We start from the raw sequence: 10,213 nt of genomic DNA on the forward strand, positions 1-10,213 counted from the left end.
GTTTATCATCCCTTGCTTTAAATTTGTTGGCCTTAAGATGTATTATTATTTTCTAATTACTGCTTATATTTTAGGGTAATCATACATTAAAAAATAGATTTTTAGAAGAACAAAGTAGGTTATAACCATGTATGTGCAATATGACTCATTGATGAGCTCTCTCTGTGTGGGGATTACCTCTAGGTACAAGGTCTGCAGGTGGTTTATTATCTTTGTACTAGTTCTGTATTTTTTTAATTAAATAGGCCTTATAATAATAAAATATTATCAATGATAATTTAGGAATATATCGTTCTTTAAAAATAAAACCTCACATTTTGGGAGGCCAAGGCGGGCGGATCACGAGGTCAGGACCATCCTGGCTAACGCGGTGAAACCCCGTCTCTACTAAAAATACAAAAAAATTAGCCAGGCGTGGTGGTGGGCGCCTGTAGTCCCAGCTACTCGGGAGGCTGAGGCAGGAGAATGGCATGAACCCGGGAGGCGGAGCTTGCAGTGAGCCGAGATTGCGCCACTGCACTCCAGCCTGGGCGACAGAGCGAGACTCTGTCTCAAAAAATAAATAAATAAATAAATAAATAAATAAATAAATAAATAAATAAATAAAATAAAACCTCACAACACATTGCTATGTATGTGTTTACACATTTGTTCAAATACGTTGCTTATTGTTTGATGCTTAGTGATAATAGTATTTGCTTAAGTGCTCTATGTGTTGCAAAATGAGACATAAAATATACGAAAATTCCATGGATTAAAACTCCAATTTAGTAACACAAATTAGAAGATACCAAGTTGTCTATGTAAAGTAGTAACATCATTTGCCTTTTTACATAATCAGACCTTCTCTGGTATAAGCGTCAAGCAACTTTATGTTAGTTTTCCTTGGCTATCATTACATATATAATAAAAGACATTTTTTCTATATAGATTAAAATCAAATCACTGATGTAATTAAACCTGAAGATTCTTTCAAAAATGCAGATGGGCTGCATTTTTCGATAGCAATCTTGACCTTATGTTAGTAACATATTCCTCCTGCTAGGCTAAACATTTTACCCAATAGTAGGGCAATTTAAGAATTAATTGATTCAGAAATCAAGATTAGGCAAGTTGTTTATTGTAACGAATCAAAGAGCATCCTTTGACGCCTGTAATCCCAGCACTTTGGGATGCCGAAGGGGGCAGATCACCTGAGGTCAGGAGTTCGAGACCAGCCTGACCAACATGGCGAAACCCCGTCCCTACTAAAATATATATATATTTAGTCCCTACTAAAATATATATATATTTAGTCCCTACTAAAATATATATATATTTAGTCCCTACTAAAATATATATATATAGCCAGGTGTAGTGGTGGACACCTGTAATCCCAACTACTCGGGAGGCTGAGACACGAGAATTGCTTGAACCCGGGAGGTGGAGATTGCAGTGAGCTGAGATCGCATCATTGCACTCCAGCCTGGCGACAGAGTGAGATTCCGTCTCAAAAAAAAAAAAAAAAAAAAAAAAAAAGGCATCCTTTTAGTGGCTCTGTCAACACAGCAATCACCATTGCTTAGAATTACGGAGTTTGTAGCACTTCGTTTGAACAAAAGAAGAAAGAATGACTAAGTCTTGTCCTTTTAATTCCAATAATACGTCTCTCCTCATAAAAATAATCTTATTTGTGTCTCTAGAATGTCCTAGTAACTAGTGTATTGCTATGACACAAAGTGCTTGAGTTAGAGGCTATTATTGTATGGGCTGTAGTTCAAAACCTTCGTTGTCAAGTGATTCACACAGAGCTTGTCACAGTACTTAAGACAGCTTCCATAAGCAGGCTGTTACCTTAGTTGGCCGATAAAAATGCAAAACAAAAAAACAAAAAACAAAACGTGGACAATGCAGGAGATACTGTGCACCTCTTACTAATTTAGGCTAATTTCCATATCCTCTGGGTGGCTTTGCCTGTTGTTTGGGATTTTCGACTCTAGATGGCGGTAAAGGGTGCACAATCACGAGCTGAGGTCAGGTTGGTTTTGAGCCAGGGCTCTCTAAGGCTGATGAGTGACAGCCTCAATTTCAGAGCTGTTTTCAATTTCATGTGTTATATAAAACAAAGGTTAATTAGTCATACTGCTCATTTTGAGAAGTAGAAATTTGCCTATTAATAGTATGCTATTCCATGCACTAAGTCGTGTGATGCCTGTTGCTTTTAGTGTTTGACAAATTAAGGAAATATCTTGAAATGCCTGGATAAGGTGGACTTGGACATAGAACCCAAGCAAGACTGCTTTTATTGTTCCCATGGCAACAACTTAAAGCCTTTTATGCTTAATATTTTCACTAATGTCTGCTTTTTGGTAGACTCTGAAGATAGTGAAGGTGTTGCTCATAAAATAGGAAGATAGCTAGTATTTTTCCTGATTATATCTTGTGATACACCCTCCATCCATATGCACTGTCAAGACCTCTTTTCCTAGGCAATATCATTTGAAAGCAGGATGATGCAACCTTAGCTTGATTATCTCTAACATTTTCTACCTTTTATATTTTTATTTCCCAATATTAAAGTGAGAATGGGAGCTTCATTTTTCCCTTCAGATTTATGCACCATCTGTATTTTAAAATAATTATGGCTGTCCCTAAAGTAGCAAGTGTTTCCTAGCTGCCCTGCTACGTCCTGTCTTCTAGCAGTTTATGACTGCTAACGTTAATCTTTTTCCTTGCCACTTCTCTCTCTTTTCCCTTTCTCCCTCCTTCCTTCGCTTCCTTTTCCCTTCTCTCCCTTCTTAGCTCTTTCTTTCCCTCTCTGCTTTCCTTCCTTCCCTTCTCTTTTTATTTTTTCCTTCCTCTTTTTCTTCCTCTCTTCCTTTTTTCTTTTGGCCTGCTAATCTCTCTGTGTCTCTTTTTCTTCTCTTTCTTTCGTCTCCTGCCCTCTCTCCCCTCCTTTCTTCCCTCCTTCCTTCTTTCCTTCTTTCTCACTTTCTTCCTTCACTCCTTTGTTCCAGTGTCTTGAAAAGAGTATAGGCTTGGAGATTGGTCTTGAGCTGAATTCTACTGAAGCCTCATATATGTTGAGTATCCTTGGAAAAGTAACCTAACTTCTTTAAATATTATTTTTCTCTTCTAAAAATGGGCTAATAACACTTTCTCCACATAGTTGATGGGAGACAAAAGAGTTAATGTGTGCTAATCACCTGGCAGATAGTATCATTAACACCTGAGGGAAGTTAATTTATCTTTACAGTAGGAGCTGAATAAATGGTATAAAATAGTATAAACTATTTTAGTATAGTTTTCTTTTCATAGAACCTATGTATGCAATTTAAATGAAATTTTACTTACAGTTCCTCAGTGAAATGAAGTTATTTCACTCTCAAATTAATTCCTGAATAATAGCGCCTTGGGTCAGAAGCTTATTGTACTCCATTGCCACAGTAGTGGGGACAGGGCTGAATTAGACATTAGGAGACCCACTTCTGGTTCTGCCATGAACCAGCTCTCCCTTTATTGAATCTTTTCTTAAGGGGAGGACCTTCGCTTTCCGATGAGATTTTAAAAGTTAATTATATTGTCTATCTTTCTTTACAGGACAACTTCTAGAATTATTGCTGCAAAGATCCAGTTATCCTCACAGGGAGTGAGTGAAAAAAAGTGGGAAGAAACTAACTTAATTCTAAGAAATGAGGAGGATTACAGATCCCAGAAGATAATCAAGTGCTTCAAGACAGTTGATTAAGCCAAATTATATGTGGTAGAGAAAGATTTGTGGAGCAGTTTCAGAATATATACACGTCTGTCTGTTGAATGTATTCCTTCCTCTTACATGGAAGCCAGGGTCATTGTATGTGATAAAGATCACTTGTAAATGAAAACTTTGGAGGTTACAGAAGAAGTAAATGTCAGAAATGAAGGAAAACAATAGCAGGTAAAGGAAAGAAAGAGAGGAATCGCAGAAATGAGAAAAACTGAAAAGGAAAGAAAGCAGAGACCACTAATTAGAAGTCGAGCATCTTGGAGGATGAAATTATGCCATATTTTTCTTCCCTTGTAAGTGGTATATGTATATGTTGGATTGAGTTTTGTCTATTTTATCTTCCTTAAGGTTTGTATGACAAGTGAGGGATCAAAACAAGGGAGAAAGGAAGGACAGGCAGTTTGAAAGATGAATAAGATTTGAAAACTCGAGGAAATTGAGGGGAGTTTTTTTGTGATGACAGGATACTATTCTAGTAAGGTTTATATTTCAAAGGAAGTTGATTAGTAGTTCCATGGTGATGAATATTGCAGTGAACATTTGCAACTGGACTGCTTGACACTCAGTCTAGAAGGGAGAAGTGGAGACCACCTTTCTTTCCAGCCCCTGGCGGCACATGGCCCGTGGACAGTGAATGAGATGCTCTGAAGGTGTAGAGGTCCCTTTAGGGTTATTAGAAACAAGTATGTTGGAGAAACAAGTCCAGTGGCTTGGAGGTGAGTGTTCAGGCAGAGCAGCTGCAGTAGGATGCCGAACAGACCATTCCTCTGTCAGGAAAAGTAGCTAAGCATCTTCTCCCTCAATTATTATTGAGCCTATTCTGCTAGGTTTTCAATTAGTTTTGGGAGGTGACCCTTTACAATAAACTCCTTTACTGCTTAAGTTAATCTGAGTCAGTATATATCCAACAAATACTCCTGGTGACTATAAATCAAATAAAATTAATTTTTCCAAAATAATTAATTTTATAACCTCAAATTTTAACATCCCTTTCTAATTTGTCAAGTCTGTGAAACATCTGACATGAGAGCAAGTGAAAATATCTCAGGTTTTATAGTCAGGACACTTAGCTCTTTAGCCACTATCTTTGTCATCTTGGGCAAATTACTTAGCCTCCGCCCTTAATGAGTTTCCGCTTCTCTCGTGTGTCATATAGCATCTTGGCTGCAGCTGAGATGTTTCTGGAGCGTACCTTTTCCTTGGGGGGTCCTTTTCCATTCATTCATATGCTGGAGGGCATATGAAGAGAACATTTCATTGGTGTGTTAGGACTGCAGGCAAGGAAAGTAAGATGGAGAGACAGCAGAGTGTCTGTCTTCTTTGGGATCTCTTCAACTGGGATAAGCTTCTGTTTCCACAGGAACAACTTAAAAAAAGTTCAGGGACTAATTCTCATGGAAAGTCTTGAGACTGAACCAGTATAGTGTTTCTAAAAGACCCCAAAAATAAAATGGAGTGAGAGCTAAAGAAAGAGTCTTATCTTCTATTTCTACATGTTGTCCAGGGTCGTTTTTGATGTCTTGAGGGGATCCTATCAGCTGGGGATACAGAGAGACTCCTACTGACTTCAGCCTTCATGCACACATATGAAAGGAGAAACCATGTAGCTGATCCAGCCTGGAGACCATTGATGATAGCCTGGATGATGGACACAGGTGAGGAGACTCCATCAAAAAACAGACAAGACTTTGTTGTAGAAAAAAACAACAAAAAAAGAGAGGCTGACATCCAATAATAAATTTGTGTTTGGAAGAATCCTAAGGTGGCCCCAAGATTCCCACCTCTAGGTGTACATATTTTGTATACTCGCTCACCCTCTTGTCTTGAGTGTAGGCAGAACTTGTGAATGTGAAGGAATGTCACTCCATGATATCTTAGGTTAGATGACAAAGGTTATCCCCTCAGGGGATCTTAATTATAGCTGCAAAATCCCCTTTGTCATGCCCTTTAAATTAATCAAAAGGGAATATAAGAGTGGTCTGCAGATAATAACTAGCAAGAAAATGAAGACTTCGGCCTTGTGGCTGCAAGGAAACAAATTCTGCCGACAAACGCGAGAAACTTTGCAGGGAATCTTTTCCTGGTCAAGCATCCAGGTGGGGACTCAGCTCAGCCAAGACCTCAGTTTCAGCCTTGTGAGAGCTTGCATGGAGAACTCAGTGACTGTCTGTAGTTTAGGAGTTAATTTTCTCATTCTGTGTATTAACTGACTGTTTGTAATTTATTGTTTCTGACTTTTTAAAAAAACTGTAAATATTCATCGACTTTCTAACGGATTGCCTTTGATTGATTGATTGGTGATGGATGCTAATGGAATCTATGACCCATCCTTTACAAATTACAGATTTCAGAAAAGGAGACAAGCCAAAAACGTTCACTTGAGAGTGTCGTTTGAAGAGGTAAGCCTCCTCAATTGACATATGAGCCTGAACATTTAGCTGCATTATTTTCTGAAGAGCCAGCAGACCATTCTGGTGACACACTCTTTGCCTTATTGTTTGCTACATAAAAACCTGAATGGAACTAAATTATAAACTAGGGCTATAGAATAAATGCAGCAATGATGGCTTGAATGGCTAAAACCTGAGATGTCACTCTCAAGGAAAGGCAGTGTTTATTCCACAGCTCAGAGTCAAAAATAGCATGAGATACTAAGAAAATGAAATAAACCCTAAATTAGTAAATTACAAGAAGTCATCCTCAAAGTCCATGTCTTGTCTGTCCTTTTGATCGTAAGGTCATTATGAGATACAAATACTAACATATTTAAGATTTAATAAAAAAGATTTTAAAATGTAGTTCTCAAGAGTGGTCAGCAATCTTAAAATTGGGGGCCTCAAATAAATCACATTCCATTGGCAAAGGATTATGCAAGATAAATTGTTGAACTTTAAAAGACTAATAAATTATATTGCAGTTAATTTTATTATTTTTTAATCAACAATGAAGTGGATGCATTACGTTTAAGTTTTTCAAGGATTTTGAATAGAAAATTATGTTTTCTGGTCAACTCCCAACACCAATATTCTGGACACGAAATTTGTTCCATATAAGAAAGTAGAAGAGATGGTTCTGCTGTGCAGACACCTTAAAAAATCCAGAAATGTGGCAGAGGTGGTGGCTACCACTTGCTCCTCTTTTCTCTATTTTCTGAGCTGGACTTTTATTGAAGGATATAGGGAAATTTAAAAAGAAAATACTGCTTCTAATCCTGCAGTCATCTTCTGCTTTGGCTCTCGAGGGTTCGTCTATTCTGGAAGCTGGAATGACAATCAGTAGTGTACTCTGAAAAATGGGAGGGGTTAATGCGGTTTTTTAAGATATGATTATGGTCTCCACTTTCCTGTCTAATTTTCTGTAGGGTAATTCAACCTGTATTTCCCCATCTCTTAATGAGAATGAATAGCTACACAGTCTGTTTCAGGGGCTTTAATTGTTTCCTAAACATTGTGGATCTTTTCTAATAGTGCTTGTGATGCTTGAGACAAAGTCCCCATTCTTGAATGGTTTCTGCCAATCTGACTTTGTGAATAAACTCTAATGACAATATTTTTGAGAAAACCATTGTAAGAATGCCATCAATGTCTTGGAAGTGAATTATAGGCTATAGGAGAGCCCTGTAGGGAGCGAGGGAGCAGGGAGCCTGCAGCAGTACTGACCAAATCTTTCATGTTCCTAACTATGATGAAACAAAGTTGTTGCTTTTTTTCTAATTGCTCTAGTTAAAAGCAGTGAACAAACTACTCAATCTTCAACCCATGACAATTTTCTTGTCTCTGTATGGAACCAGCATTCATTTCCATCATCTGGCCTAATAGTTTGAGGCATTTTCCTTAGTAACATGTCTATTCTCTCCTTTATCATTTGCCTTATGGTGATCAGAGCCTTCTACTCCAAGTAAGTGTATCTCAAGTCTTTCTGTTTTTCTTTGTATTTTCTATCTCTCTCATTCCATCCTGCAAGTTTCTATGAGCTACCAGGAATATGATTAGTGCTAATTATGAGGCACGCTAAGGGAAAAGTGGGAATAATTTAAGAGGGAGGAGTAGTTAATTAATGCAGAGAGATGTGGATAAGAGCAGAGAGAGAGAGAGAGTCATGTCAAACAGTAATATAAAAAAATCTGAGATCATAGATTAAGACCAAACAAGAGAAAAAAACATTTCCCTGGTGCCCATGACTTTAATCAGGGGGAGAAGCTTTGGAAAACTGATGGTGAAGTAGATGTCAGGTTGCTCCTTCTTGGGTTCCAGGAGCCAGGCAAGTCTTAAAAATAGCTGAACAATGATCAGGAAAGGGCAGAACTTCATTCAACCCAATTTAATAATAAGGCTGAATTTTCTCTGTATATTCTCTTTGGAATTAAAAAATAAGGCAACAAGAAAAGCTCATTTTGACTTTTTGGCAGCAGGGAAACTTAAGTTCCCTGCCTTTCTTCCTGAAGAATGAGTAAAATCAAGAACAAGATTAGTTATGGGGCCACCGTGGTGAAAGGGTTTTTGGTGTGCTGATTAAAGATATTTGTGCTGTCATTGTTCTGTCTTTCTTCTTGGTTTGGCTTTTGGGATTACCTTCTGTACTAGTTTTCTAGGATTGCCATAACAAAATTTTAGGTGGTTTAAACAACAGAAAGTCAATTTCTTACAGTCCAAGATTGGGGTCTTATGAGGCTTCTCTCCTTGGCTTGTAGATGACCATCTTCTCGTGGTGTCCTCGCATGGTAACCCCTAGATCTGCCCGTGGCCTCCGTGTTCGAGTCTTCTCTTCTTAGAAGGACGCCAGGCATATTGGATTAGGGCTCACCTAGATTATCTCATTAACTACCTGTTGAGAGTCCCTCTCTGTAAATATGTTCACATTCTGATATACAAGGCACTGAGACTTCAATGTACTGATGTTTGCAGGACACAATTCACCTCATAATACCCTGTAACCACTGATATCCAGTTCTAGCCCCTAATATCCAGCTATGGACCTCTACCCCTTCCATTAGTGTAGTAACACATCTGGGTTTACCTACAAGCTAGCAAGGTCTCTAAGTGTCTATCCCAGGAAAACCTGTAGTGGGGTGCTCAGACCATTTTAGTTCAAAGTATTGCAGCAAAATTCTATTCTTTTTGTTTGTTTGTCTGTCATTTGACTGGTGTATTCATTAGGGTTCAACTAAATTAACAAAACTAGTAATAGTGTGTGTGTGTCTGTGTGCATGTCCACATGCACACACACCTGTGCCTGTATTTATAGAATTGGTTCACAGAGTGTTAGGAATTGGTTAATTAGTTCTTCAGAATCTAACCCCACATCTGATGCTGGAGGCTTGAGTCCACAGGGCAGGAAGTCAGGAAGAGATGAGAATGAGGAGGGTGGAATCCGTGAGCACAAACTTAAATCCCCCAACAATGGACTAAAACCCATGTCCATTCCTGCTGCTTCTGACCTTGGTGAGAAGGGTACTGTATAAGTGTATCTTCATGCTGGTAATAAAGACAGACCCAAGACTGGGTAATTTATAAAGAGGAAGAGGTTTAATGGACTCACAGTTCCATGTGGTTGGGGAGGTCCCACAATCATGGTGGAAGGCGAAGGAGGAGAAAAGCCACATCTTACCTGGTGGCAGGCAAGAGAGTGTGTGCAGGAGAACTGCCCTTTATAAAATCGTCAGATCTTGTGAGACTTATACACTATCACAAGAACAGCAGGGGAAAAACCTGCTCCCATGATTCACTTACCTCACATTGGGTCCCTCCCACAACATGTGGGGATTATTACAATTCAAGGTGAGATTTGGGTAGGGACACAGAGCCAAACCATATCATTCTGCCCCTAGCCCCTCCCAAATCTCAAGTCCTCACATTTCAAAACCAATCAACTCAAAAGTCCACAGTCCAAAGTTTCATCTGAGAGAAGGCAAGTCCCTTCTGTCTCATATCCAAGTTGTGCTGATGCAAGAAGTGGGTTTCCATGGTCTTGGGCAGCTCCACCCCTGTGGCTTTGCAGGGTACAGCATCCCTCCCAGCTGCTCTCATGGGCTGGCATTGAGTATCTGCAGCTTTTCCAGGTGCACAGTGCAAGCTCTTGGTGGGTCTGCCATTCTGGGGTATGGACGATGGTGGCCCTCTTTTCACAGCTCCACTAGGCACTAGTCCCCTGTGGTGACTCGTGTGGGGGCTCCAATAAGTCTCATAAGATCACTATCATGAGAACAGCATGGGAAAAATGCACCTCCGTGATTCAATTACCTTCCACCAGGTCCCTCTCATGACATGTGGGGATTATTACAATTCGAGGTGAGATTTGGGTGGGGACACAGAGCCAAACCATATCAGGTGCCCTTTGGAAGCTGGAGCCCTTCGTCATGGAGCCGAGGCACACATGGCCCAGCTGTTGTTTTTGGACAGGTGAGATGAGTCACCAGTTGAGCAGCAGTGCACATGTGCTACACAGTGGCTGCTGCCTCCTGGCCAACCT

The 10,213-nt window shown here is 39.4% G+C and overlaps 1 long non-coding RNA gene across 1 annotated transcript in view; it reads left to right on the forward strand.

Moving 5' to 3' along the window:
- LOC129051628 (uncharacterized) overlaps window positions 1-5,531 on the forward strand; it is a 29,417-nt gene extending 23,886 nt beyond the window's left edge. The window contains exons 4-5 of the long non-coding RNA XR_008516018.2: window positions 3,580-4,038; window positions 5,250-5,531. This is a non-coding gene — a long non-coding RNA (uncharacterized LOC129051628). The remainder of the gene's footprint in view (window positions 1-3,579; window positions 4,039-5,249) is intronic.
- Window positions 5,532-10,213: the final 4,682 nt, after the last annotated feature.

Source organism: Pongo abelii, chromosome 17 (assembly GCF_028885655.2).
Source record: "Pongo abelii isolate AG06213 chromosome 17, NHGRI_mPonAbe1-v2.0_pri, whole genome shotgun sequence".
NCBI lineage: Eukaryota > Metazoa > Chordata > Mammalia > Primates > Hominidae > Pongo > Pongo abelii.